The 13717-nt window shown below is 45.3% G+C and overlaps 1 protein-coding gene and 1 pseudogene across 3 annotated transcripts in view; one reads left to right on the plus strand and one right to left on the minus strand.

Annotated features, from left to right (window-relative positions):
* GFRA4 (GDNF family receptor alpha 4) overlaps positions 1-13717 on the minus strand; it is a 201928-nt gene that overhangs the window by 41854 nt on the left and 146357 nt on the right. The gene's annotated exons all lie outside the window — the stretch shown is intronic.
* On the plus strand, positions 12574-12692 carry LOC133364720 (5S ribosomal RNA; annotated as a pseudogene).

The following is a 13717-nucleotide window of genomic DNA, read 5'->3' on the forward strand; positions in this document are numbered from 1 at the left end:
GCTATCCTATGCATAGGTTGCCTAGGATTAGGAGTAGGGATGGAAAGGCTCTGCCAATTTGGTCCTCTCTGTTTCTTATTTTAAAGTCTTAAATTCAGTTCTCCGCATTTCCACAGCAGTTTGAGATTTTTTTAAAAAACAACAAAAAATCCTCATGAAATCCTCTTCATCTTTTTAGTGTGAATTTTGCCTAATAATTTTTGTATGCAGTTTTTACTAATATAAACATTTTTCAAATGATGTTTCCTAATATTACACATCTTGTATGTTATTTTTACTATATATATCCATTTTTATGCACACTTCCCCCTCAAATCTCTCTTCTCAAGCATTCCAGAGTGCAGAACACGGAATAATGGGCTCAAGTTGCAGGAAGCCAGATTTCGACTGGACATCAGGAAAAACTTCCTGACTGTTAGGAATGGAGGCATTCAAGAGGCAGCTGGACAGCCATCTGTCAGGAATGCTTTGATTTAGATTCTTGCATTGTGCAGGGGGTTGGACTTGATGGCCTTATAGGCCCCTTCCAACTCTACTATTCTATGATTCTATGAAATATGCATTTTTTTAAAGACTGGGTGGAGAACTGCATTGCAAAATTCGGATAAGTGCAAATTTCAAAGGATGGCTGTGTTTTGGTTCTCGTATTGCTACAGAAAGTCCAAATTTGATAAGATTCAGCTTTACATGTGAATTGAATTTCTGCTCCATCTCTAAGTGGGAATAAGCTTAAACTGAACTCGGCAGTGTTGACTTCTGATTGCAGCTTTAACAAAAGGTCTTTCGCCTTTGGCTTTTAATCAGAAATACAAATCATCTTGCAAAAAAGTGTTACTGTTTCCACTGCTAGCCAAATGAAGCATTGGCCAGACCCTGTATAAAGCAGCTTCCTGTATTTCTGTGTCCCTATGTTGCGTAACAACATGTTGCGTAACAATCACAGTTGCTGTGAAGAGCCCTCTATTTGAAGGGTGAAGGAGAATGTTGGGCTCACCCCCTAATGAGGCACCTCTTGATATGCCAAAATGATGGACTGAATTTCCTTTCAAGAGAGGCTCCTTCTGTACCACTCCAGACAAGCTGAGTTTCTAAGGGCCCCTCCAGACATCCTTTTTATTGTGCATTCATGATAATATCTGCTCATGATGGGATCAGAGGAGTTATATGCAGTCCTGCTTCCAGTAGTACTTCTATCTTCAAACGTTTTGGGGTAAAAATACTGCTTCATTTCCAATCAGCGTATCTCCTGTAACTTTCTGCTGAAATCCTGTAACTTTTCATTATACAGCCACGGGAGCAGCTATATACTATAGTCAGCATGGATTTTTTGCATTCCGCAATGTTAAATTGGAAACACCCCCATGCCATTCTGATCCTTCCTATAAGCTCACTTCAAAACAAAACCTTACAAAACTTATAGTCCTGAACTCAGAAATGCTTGCTTAACAACCCTTTGAATTTTCATGGCGATACACAAAACAGTCAGAGAGAATTGAGAGTTCAAAGTGTAAAACGAGAGAGAGAAAAACCACACCCCTTTTGAACTTTTTTCTGTCAGAGTTCTTATAATCTGTTGAAATTCATTAAAAATCAGTCATGTTTACAGCGTACCTGTACTCCTGTTACTGACCTTGCCCCATACTCTGACCTTCATCTTCTGCAGTTTAAAGGTAAAAAAAATGCCTGGCTGTTTTTTAATTAATTTAAGAAATTTTGCATTGACCTGAATGATAATGTTGGGCATGCTCAGTAAGAACCAACTGTCAGTGTTCTAAAAGACAGACTCACAGGTGCTGGGCTTGCCTAATCAGGGGGCCACACCCACACCAGACTTTGATTTCATGTGAGACACTCATGGCTTCCCTCAGAGAATCCTGGGAAGTGTAGTTTGTGAAGGGTGCTGAGAGGATGTGAAGGGTGCTGAGAGGCCATTTAAACAGGCAAAGGGACAAGCCAGGTTTTATTTCATCCTGGTGGACGACTTTACAAGGTACTCATTTGTTTATTTGTTGAAAAACAAGGCTGAGGCAGCTGGCACACTAAAACACCATATAGCATGGGTGGAGGCAAAATATAAAACACGGATAGCAGGAATTAGGTCAGACAGAGGGGGAGAGTTTCTGTCTCGACAACTGCACAGTTTTTTATTTGCAAAAGGAATTAAACAAGAACTCATGGCCCCGTTTTCCCCACACCAGAACGGAGTAGCCGAGAGGAGGAACAGGTATTTACAGGATACAGTGAGGGCTATGCTGGCGGACCCTCCATTTTCAAGAGAATTTTGGGATGAATGCATTATATATGCAAATTATATTTTGAATCGTATGTATGCTAGTACTGTACAGTGCACTCCTTATGAAATGTTAAATGGGCAAAAACCATGTATAAAACAAATCAGAAAATTTGGTTCAACGTGCTGGGTGCATGTGCCAAAAGCACAAAGGAAAGGGAAACAGGGTCCCAGAGCAGTGAAAGGATCTTATTTAGGATTTGAAGGGGCTTCCCATCGCGTTTGGCTAACTAAGGAACAACGTATTGTTGTCACTAGGAGCGTAAAAATGCAGGGGCAGGATTGGGGGAACTGTAAAAACAGCAGTACAACAGTTGGACTCAGGGAGCCACCAGAGATTGACGTAGCAATTCCCCCAGTATATGAGGAAAGGAATAATGAAATCCTGTTAGACTGTTCAGAGGAAATTGAAGAAATAAGCACTCCAAGCTGCAAATATGAGGAGGTGCAGAACTCTGAACGTGAGACTCAGAGTAGTAAGGAAGAGCAAGAAAGCTGTGAACAGGAAACAATTCTTGAGGGTAGTGAGGAAGGTCAGTCAGAGTTAAGTCCTGAGCCAGAGCTAGTTGCAGAACCCCGAAGGTCACAAAGAACCAATCTGGGGAAGCCTCCAGAAAGATTTACTGTGGCACAAGTAGTAGCACAGGAAGCCAAAAACCCAGCACACCCCCAAGAAAGGGAAGACAAGTGGACAGCAGAGGACTTCCAGGAGTGGTATGCTATGCTAGATGGGGGAAGAGAATGGAGGGAGCCAGTAGACGCAATGTATTGGTATGATGACTCCAACATATAACATGATGTAAAATGTTGAAAGCATGTAACAAAAAAAAATATGCAAGTTATGTACTGAGAAACATGTGAAACTATGTGAACGTATGGGACTTGTGTAAAAGAGTAAAAGAGTAAATATAACATGTATATACAATTGTTACTGCAACATGGGTCTCCTACCACGGAGAATGGGTGGGGGATGTTGAGCAAGGTTGCTAAGTCATTCCCTGAGGTAGGAAGGGGTTAAAGATGACTACTCTAATTGTGGAGGCCACACAGCTGCGGCTTATCAGTTGGCTGGGCATAAAGCCTGCAAGCCCAGAACAGGATGTGTGGGGGGTGATAGGAGAGAAGCTAAGTATGTTGGTGTGTCTTGGATAAAGGGTGTTATTGCAAACAATTCTGAGTCGTGATTTCTTTGCTGAAGGGCGTTGTTACTCCGCACTGTGCCCTGTGCAACAAGAGCAGCTGGCTAGTTGGTTCAGGGCATATGAGCACAACAGAGGAGACTCCTATTCCCCTGACAGAGCTCCAGTGGCCAGAGTGGTTTAACAGTCAGCCACTCTGACTGAAGGTCTGTGAGGGGAACAGGGCGTCTCCTAGCAACTGTCAGAACCCTTCACTAACTACACTTCCCAGGATTCTTTGGGAGAAGCCATGACAGTCCAAAGTGAAATAACAGTCTGGTGTAGATGTGGCCAGGGACACCTTTGGTTTAAATCTGGGTGGGAGGTTACATGCAGAGCTTGGAAAAGTTACTTTTTTGAACTACAACTCCCATCAGCCCAATCCAGTGGCCATGTTGGCTGGGGCTGATGGGAGTTGTAGTTCAAAAAAGTAACTTTTCCAAGCTCTGGTTACATGTGCTTGCTGTAGAATTAAAAGGTGGGGGGAAAGCTGAAAAGCAATGATACTGTTCACAATGCTTTCCTTTTGGAAAGGAAGGGGGCTTCCCCTCTGCCCAGTGTCCACCCACCCAATCTCCACCCTTCCCCTCCGCCTTCCCCCTCCCCTCCCCCAGGTCAGTTTCACCTATCCTAAGCATGACTGCACAGGAGTAAGTCTCACTGAACTCAAAAAGCATGCCAATGTTCAAACCTGCCCTCCCCTCCTCCTCCCTCCTATCCCCTCCCTCTTGCCCCTTCTGTCTCCCTTCCTTCCCCTCCCACTTCCCCTTCCGAACTCCCCCTCTTCCTTCTCCTTCCCCTCCCCCTCCTCCTCCCCATAGTCAGTTTCACTTATCTTAGGACTGTGACCTGGGAGACAAGGGTTTGAATCCCCACACAGCCATGAAGCTGGGTGACCTTGGGCCAGTCACTGCCTCTCAGCCTCAGAGGAAGGCAATGGGAAACCCCCTCTGAATACCACTTACCATGAAAACCCTATTCATAGTGTTGCCATGAGTCGGAATCAACTTCAAGGTACTCCATTTCATTTTCAAGCATGATTGCACGGGAGTAAATCCCACTGAACTCAATAAGTATGCAAATGATCAAACCTGCCTCTTCCTCCTCCTTCCTCCCATCACCTCCCTTTTGCCCCTTCCCTCCCCCTTCCTTCACCCCTCCCCTCCCCTTCCAATCTCTTTCTTCTTCCTTCCCTCTCCTCTCCTCTCCCCTTCCTCCTCCCCAATGGTCAGTCCCACCTATCCTAGCCGTGATGGCACAGGTGTAAATTCCACTGAACTCAATAAGCATGCAAATGATCAGACCTGCCTTTCCCCTCCTTCCCCTCTCCTCTCCCTTCTCTCTTCTTCCTCCCCTCCCCTCTTCCTTCTTCCTCCTGCACTGCCCACTCCAGGCTTCCCTCCCCATGGTCAGTTTCACCTATCCTAAGCATGATTTCAGGGAAGTAAATCCCACTGAACTCAATAAGCATGCAAATGATCAATCCATTCTGAGCTTCTGTCCTGATTTCTAAAATTCCTTTCACACTACAGTACCTGTTGCATCAAGGAACAGTAGCTTTTTCAGCCGGTATATACTGGCATTTCACACAACTGTTTTTCATGCGGCTGCAATCAATGTCCTGTTTTTGTTCTTTACCCTTTATACACATGTACACTGTTCCCCACTGTGTAGGAGATCTAAGATATCATCCCATCGCCATGTAAGGCGATGCACTCGGGTCCTGCTTGCGGGCTTCCCCCAGGCACCTGGTTGGCCACTGTGAGAACAGGATGCTGGACTAGATGGGCCACTGGCCTGATCCAGTAGGCTCTTCTTATGTTCTTATGTTAAGGCCTCTCCAGCCTTGCAAACGTATTATTTTTGGTATTATTTATCACAAAAATTAGCGCTAAACTTGCACTATATTCCAGTAGAATTCCAGAACTAGCTTGTACGTCGTGTGAAAGCTCAAGTATAATGCACACATTACCAGGTAAGAAATCGTCAGAATAATGGAATAAAGTGCAGTGTGAAAGCAGCCCGAGTGATGGTCATGATGCCATAGCAAAGTTATCTACTCAAGTGCTCCCAAATGACATTTTGAAATGGGAACTTCCCCCTCTGGTAGATACAGGGAGAAGACCTCCACACTGTGAGATATGTCTTTATTCTAACTCAGCCTTTTGCCAAACGTTGGGTCTCCCGATGTTGCTGAACTACAATTCCCATAATTCCTGACCATTGGCCATGCTGGCAGGGGCTGATGGGAGTTGTAGTCTGGGGGCCCAAAGGTTGGGAAAGGCTGTATCATTTTCCTCTTATCTCCTCTTATTTTGGTGATGCCCAAGTGCCCACCCTAGTAAGGGTAAGAATGGGAGGTCAGGGCAGAGAAGGGGCTTATTTTTATTTATTTCAGGTATTTATAAACCACCTAATATTCAGAATTTTGAATTTTGACTTATAGCTGATCTGCGACAAATCGGAAGTCAACTAATTTTTTTTTAATTTTTTTTGTTGTATTGTTATGTTTTTTGACTTTGTTCTGTTTGTCTTTTGAAAAATTTGAATAAAAATTATTAAAAAAAATATTCAGAATTTTGAAGCAGTGTACACAGAATATTTTTAAAAAACCATACAAAGAATAAGAACAATTAGAATTCATCACAGCAACAGAAAACTACCTTAAAATGCCTGCTGAAATGGGGAAGTCTTTGTTAAGCACCTGAAGCTTAGCTGGCTTGCCTAATCTCATGCAGGAAGGAGTTCCTGGTAGCATCTTCTGGTGGTTACAAGCTGTGCATCTGAACCAACGGGGACCTCCCAAGATCTCAGGGTCTGGGCAGGGATATCAGGGTCTTAGGGATCTTAGACCCCTTACATTTTGAGAACTCAGGTCCCAAGAGGGTCCCTACGTCTCCAAGCATCCTATGAGCCAATCAGCATGAAAGGGGAGCATGTTGGCCACTGAGAAGAGTCTTCTAACATGCTTCCTTATCCTTTCCTGCTGACTGAAGCCAATCAGAGTGAAAGGAGTTTGTATAAGTTCCTACTACAAAAAGCCAAGTTGTGGAGAGTGAGAAGTCTGATACTGCGGAAGAAGAGACAGTGAATCCTGATGACAGCATCCCATCTACAACATCAAGCAGTTTGGTGGAAGCAGGAGATAAATGACTCTGAATTCCAGAAATATCTCTGACAGTGGGAAAGGACAGTCAAATGATGACAGTGATAGAGAAGCAGAAAGCAGTGTTCAAGGCTGGCCAGATTATTCTGGATTAAACTGGAATGGGTTCAGAGGAGGACAACAAAGATGATCAGGGGACTGGAAACAAAGCCCTATGAGGAGAGACTGAAAGAACTGGGCGTGTTTAGCCTGGAGAAGAGAAGACTGAGGGGAGATATGATAGCACTCTTCAAGTACATGACAGGTTGTCACATAGAGGAGTGCCGGGATCTCTTCTCGATCGTCCCAGAGTGCAGGACACGGAATAATGGGCTCAAGTTCTATAAATACATATTCTATAAATACATTCAAAGCAGGAGACCATCTAGGGAGACAATTGGACCCTTGGATGATAAGGGAGTCAAAGGTGTACTAAAGAACGATAAAGAGATTGCAGAGAAGCTAAATGAATTCTTTGCATCTGTCTTCACAGTGGAAGATATAGGGCAGATCCCTGAACCTGAACTAACATTTGCAGGAAGGGATTCTGAGGAACTAAGACAAATAGTGGTAACGAGAGAGGAAGTTCTAGGCTTAATGGACAATATAAAAACTGACAAATCACCGGGCCCGGATGGCATCCACCCGAGAGTTCTCAAAGAACTCAAATGTGAAATTGCTGATCTGCTAACTAAAATATGTAACTTGTCCCTCGGGTCCTCCTCCGTGCCTGAGGACTGGAAAGTGGCAAATGTAACGCCAATCTTCAAAAAGGGATCCAGAGGGGATCCCGGAAATTACAGGCCAGTTAGCTTAACTTCTGTCCCTGGAAAACTGGTAGAAAGTATTATTAAAGCTAGATTAACTAAGCACATAGAAGAACAAGCCTTGCTGAAGCAGAGCCAGCATGGCTTCTGCAAGGGAAAGTCCTGTCTCAGTAACCTATTAGAATTCTTTGAGAGTGTCAACAAGCATATAGATAGAGGTGATCCAGCGGACATAGTGTACTTAGACTTTCAAAAAGTGTTTGACAAGGTACCTCACCAAAGGCTTCTGAGGAAGCTTAGCAGTCATGGAATAAGAGGAGAGGTCCTCTTGTGGATAAGAAATTGGTTAAGAAGCAGAAAGCAGAGAGTAGGAATCAACGGACAGTTCTCCCAATGGAGGGCTGTAGAAAGTGGAGTCCCTCAAGCATCGGTATTGGGACCTGTACTTTTCAACTTCTTCATTAATGACCTAGAATTAGGAGTGAGCAGTCAAGTGGCCAAGTTTGCTGATGACACTAAATTGTTCAGGGTTGTTAAAACAAAAAGGGATTGCGAAGAGCTCCAAAAAGACCTCTCCAAACTGAGTGAATGGGCGGAAAAATGGCAAATGCAATTCAATATAAACAAGTGTAAAATTATGCATATTGGAGCAAAAAATCTGAATTTCACATATACGCTCATGGGGTCTGAACTGGCGGTGACCGACCAGGAGAGAGACCTCGGGGTTGTAGTGGACAGCACGATGAAAATGTTGACCCAGTGTGCGGCAGCTGTGAAAAAGGCAAATTCCATGCTAGCGATAATTAGGAAAGGTATTGAAAATAAAACAGCCGATATCATAATGCCGTTGCATAAATCTATGGTGCGGCCGCATTTGGAATACTGTGTACAGTTCTGGTCGCCTCATCTCAAAAAGGATATTATAGAGTTGGAAAAGGTTCAGAAGAGGGCAACCAGAATGATCAAGGGGATGGAACGACTCCCTTACGAGGAAAGGTTGCAGCATTTGGGGCTTTTTAGTTTAGAGAAAAGGCGGGTCAGAGGAGACATGATAGAAGTGTATAAAATTATGCATGGCATTGAAAAAGTGGATAGAGAAAAGTTCTTCTCCCTCTCTCATAATACTAGAACTCGTGGACATTCAAAGAAGCTGAATGTTGGAAGATTCAGGACAGACAAAAGGAAATACTTCTTTACTCAGCGCATAGTTAAACTATGGAATTTGCTCCCACAAGATGCAGTAATGGCCACCAGCTTGGACGGCTTTAAAAGAAGATTAGACAAATTCATGGAGGACAGGGCTATCAATGGCTACTAGCCATGATGGCTGTGCTCTGCCACCCTAGTCAGAGGCAGCATGCTTCTGAAAACCAGTTGCCGGAAGCCTCAGGAGGGGAGAGTGTTCTTGCACTTGGGTCCTGCTTGCGGGCTTCCCCCAGGCACCTGGTTGGCCACTGTGAGAACAGGATGCTGGACTAGATGGGCCACTGGCCTGATCCAGCAGGCTCTTCTTATGTTCTTATGTTCTTAAGTTGCAGGAAGCCAGATTTCGACTGGACATCAGGAAAAACTTCCTAACTGTTAGAGCCATATGACAATGGAACCAATTACCTAGAGAGGTAGTGGGCTCTCCGACACTGGAGGCATCCAAGAGGCAGCTGGACAGCCATCTGTTGGGAATGCTTTGATTTGGATTCCTGCATTGAGCAGGGGGTTGCACTCGACGGCCTTGTAGGCCCCTTCCAACTCAACTATTCTATGATTCTATGACCTTAGAAGGGGGTGTGGCTGTGAGGGAGCGAGGCTGTGACTATTATGAAGGGCCACTGCACTTCTGAATTTGCCACTACACTACTGGATATAAGGGATCAGACGGTCCTTAAGATATCCTGGATCCAAGTTGTTGAAGGCCTTGGAAATTAATTCAAGAACCTTGAACCTGACCTGGTGATGTAAGCACCATTGTTATGCCCTGTTGGTAGTCTGCCCCCAGTAACAGTCTAGCTCAGCCCTTCCAATTTTTTTGGTCTCCAGATATTGCTGGCCTACAGTTCCCATCATTCTCCTGACCATTCGCCTTGCTGGCTGGAGGTGATGGGAGTTGTAGTTCAACAATATCTTGAGACCCACAGGTTGGGAAAGGCTGGTCTAATGGTAGCATTTCCCACCAGCTGGAGCTTCTGGGCTAGGTGCATACAGCACATTACAGTAATCAAATCTTGAGGATGAATGAAATAATGAAATCATTTAAGCTGGGGTGAGGTCAAAGACGTTAAGTCAAAGCCTCCATGGATTGGGTGAGTTTGGAGCTTGTGGTTTGGGTGGTGAGAGAGTGGTGATATTCTGGGAGGAGGTTCCCGACAAAACAAGGCAGCAAGACTTTTGGGAGAACTTTGGTTGGGTCAGAGTAGCGCTGTCCTGACACCTTTCCTCCATTTTCTCAAAAGCTTGCTTCCCCAATGAAAGAGGCTTCCGGTTTTCTATCTCATTCACGGGGCACTTTAGAATTTCTCTACAATTTGGGTAGGTGTGGAGTTGAGCTGACCCTATTGTTGTGAGGTGGCTGAGGGTGGTGTGCATAAATTTCTGTTAAACAGTTCTTCAGAGCACTGCAGACCCCCCAGCTGACCGTGCTTCTTGATATGAAAATAGCTCCAAGGGAGCAGCGACATCTTCTCCTGGACTTTAATGGAAGCTGGGAAAGTTGGGTACTAATAACCTGAGACTGATATATTCACTGGTTTTGTTTTTAAGGAAAGTCCTTTCTTTACCTTTTGTTTTAAAATCCACACTGATTTTTTTTTTTTTAAGTAAAACGCTCTCAGTTAAAAACAAGCAAGGAATGAACAGCTATCAGGAGCAGGGGAAACCGCCTTCCCAGTTTCTTGCCCTTCCAGGAATGCTCGGCTGAGAACATCATGGGGTTTTCAGGAAGTGCAGGTACCCGGGAAAGCTGCACAATGCAGACCACCAGACAATTGATTTGCAGAATGAAAGAATGGGCACCCACAAAACCCTCAGCCACTATGAAAGCAAGGAAAGCACAACAACAGCAGCCAAATCCCACCCATAAGATTTCCACCCAAATTTTATCTCCTCTTTGACTATTTTTGAATGCATTTTTTCTCATTAATTGATGGAGAATGGTTGGGGGGGGAGGGGAACAACTACAGAATAAATTTTTGATACACCACTAACTCAGAGTCTCCTCTGGGTTGTCTCTCACGGACAATGCTTGGGTGTCAAAGATGGGTATTTCTACCACCTAAGCAATCTCTCTCTCTCTCCTAATTCATTCCCACTTTTTTTTCTTTCCAGCTTCCCTACCTTTGCTTTCAGCCCCCCAGTGGTGTTTTATTAATCCATCTATTTTCCAGCCTACGCATGGCTGCTCTTGTTTTACTCCAGGTTTAATTTCCACGGCGCATAAAACACTCATGGCTCTGACAAGGCAAGAGTTATGACTCCCAGAGTTAACACTTTTATGAGGTTCCCTTTAAAAACTCAGTACTTGCCAAAAAAAGTAGTGGCTTGAAGGAATAAAAAACAGTCTAAGGCCGTAATACTCTAATTATCGCACTTAAGAGGCTATTATTACACTTTTCGGACATGGGCTAGCCTTCGCTGGTCACAGGCGTGACGGAAAGCATAACACTGGAAGGACACTTCCTGTCTTGCACAAGTCGCACTAGCTGGTTGAGGAACCAGGCCTGTAAAGAGATGTTGTCTTCCCTTGAAGATGTGCTTTAAATGTATGGCGTGGATGTGACCTTTGTCTCCTGGAGTAGAAGACTGTCCCTGTATAGGAACCTGGCTGGCCTCAGGGGCAGCCCTGCTATTGGGCGGAGTGGCCAGAGCTTGGAAAAGTTACTTTTTTGAACTACAACTCCCATCAGCCCCAGCCAGCATGGCCAGTGGATTGGGCTGATGGGAGTTGTAGTTCAAAAAAGTAACTTTTCCAAGCTCTGAGTGAGACAACCACCTCAGGTGGCAAATGCTCAGGGGCAATAACCCTTAGCTGTTCCTTCTGAGTCCCAAGGCATTTCCCTCTCTTGCCTGGGGCCTCTAATCTGGCCTGCTGCCTCAGGTGTGGTGGAGAATGTTGGAAGCGGGGCAAGAGCAACTCCTGTTGTGTTCTTTTCTTTATGTTCCAGAAGGGAGATAGAGTTAGGGTCTTCCAGATGGCTAGACTTGACTACCTTTACCTGTGATGCTCTGACTGACTTCCTTCCGTTGCTAGACTGATATGCTTAGGGAAGCTTATCTGCCCCTCCTCCTTCCGCCCTTCCCTTCCTCTCTTCTTCAACTGTCCGAGAGAGAGGAGACACCTTTGTCTCTGCTCTCTCCCTCCTGAGCCATGAGGGCAACTCCCAAACCTGGGCATTGCGCCTCCAACTTAGTTAGTTAGAACTAGGTATGCCTTTCCTATCTGCTATGTATTTCTATAAATAAAGTGGCTTTTTCTTATTTTCCTAAGTCTTTAAGTCTCAGTGATCTAAATGCAGGGTAAAAACTGCTCCTAAGATAAATACACACACTGGCACACATGCAGCTCCGACCCCTGATGATCTCTGCTCATTTTTACAAATTTACGTAACAGAGAACGCTATCCTGCCCCTAGTGGTAGGAAGCTGACCTGTATTGTCTCCCTCTGTTATAGCGCTAGAACTCGGGGACATCCAATGAAGCTGAATGTTAGAAGATGCGGGACAGACAAAAGAGAGTATGAATTCACGCAGCGCATATTGAAGCTGTGGAATTTGCTTCCCCAGAAGGCACGGATGGACACCAACTTGGATGGCTTTAAAAGAGGATTAGACAAGTTCATGGAGGAGAAGGCTCTCAGTGGCTACTAGCCATGATGGCTGTGCTCTGCCTTAGAGGCAGTCTGCTTCTGAATACCAGTTGCTGGAAACTGCAGGAGGGGAGAGTGCTCTGCACTCAGGTCCTGCTTGGGGGCTTCTCATAATGGGCACCTGGTTGGCCACTGTGAGAACAGGATGCTGGACTAGATGGGCTGCTGGCCTGATCCAGCAGGCTCTTCTTATGTTCTCATGATGGGTTGCAGCTCTCAAGCATTTCTGGCAAGGAGACTTTCCCCGCCCAGGGATTTAACCTGGGGCCCTTTACATGCAAAGCAAGTGCTCTTCCACTGAGCTACAAGCTATATGTCAGTATTATCTACAATTATTGTCATACGGCCATACTACCCTGACCATGCCTGATTTCGTCTGATCTCGGAAGCTAAGCAGGGTCAGGCCTGGTTAGTACTTGGATGGGAGACCGCCTGGGAATACTGGGTGCCGTAGGCTTAGAGGCAGGCAATGGTGAACCACCTCTGAATACCTCTTACCATTCAAAAAGATTCATAGGGTCGCCATAAGTCATAATCGACTTTAAGGCATCTAACAACAAATTGTTGTTATTTGCATTTATCTCCCACCTGTCCTCCAAAGAGCTCAAGGGTCTCCCCCTCTGCATTCCATCCTCACAACAACCCTGTGAGGTAGGTTAGGCTGAGAGGCAGTGACTGGCCCAAGGCCACCCAGTGAGCTTCATGACTAAGTAGGGATTTAAACCCTGGTCTCCCAGGTCCTAGTCCAGCACCCTAACCACTACACCACACTGGCTCTCAGTCTTTACCTGGCAGGGGAGATACGCTTCAGGGTTTCAGAGAGGAATCCTTCCCAGCCCTACTTGGACAGGCTGGGTGGTTGAACTTGGGACTTTTTGTACATACAGCAGGCGCTCTACGACCAGGCTGTGTTGAGTAATGGCGTCGTAAGTGCTGGGTTACAGGGGAAAAAAAAGAATACTTAGCCAGTCCTATCCAAGTCAGGACAGGGGGAACATCTCGTAGAGCAACAGAGCAGGGCGCTAACACAATTTTCTATTCCATTTCATCTTTATCCCACCTGGAGGCAACTTCCCCAGCACCAGCTCACCAAAGCTGGTGACATCCCTCATTCCTTCTTCCTGCACCAGCTGTGTGCCAGCCAACACAAGTCAGCCCCAGGCTTCATGGCGCTTTCTAAGGCAGGTGGTGTGGGAGACCTTTTCAGTCTGAGGGCCAGAGCTTGGAAAAGTTACTTTTTTGAACTACCACTCCCATCAGCCCCAGCCAGCATGGCCACTGGATTGGGCTGATGGGAGTTGTAGTTCAAAAAAGTAACTTTTCCAAGCTCTGCTGAGGGCCATATGACCATCTGGGCAAACGTCCGGGGGCCACATGCCAAGGATGGCGGAGGTGATGGAAAGATCTGTCAATTTAGGTTCTCTCCATTTCTCACTTTTCTAATGTTAAATTCAGTCCTGCAGCAATCTGCAATTTTTTAAA

This window comes from Rhineura floridana, chromosome 9 (genome assembly GCF_030035675.1).
Source record: "Rhineura floridana isolate rRhiFlo1 chromosome 9, rRhiFlo1.hap2, whole genome shotgun sequence".
NCBI lineage: Eukaryota > Metazoa > Chordata > Lepidosauria > Squamata > Rhineuridae > Rhineura > Rhineura floridana.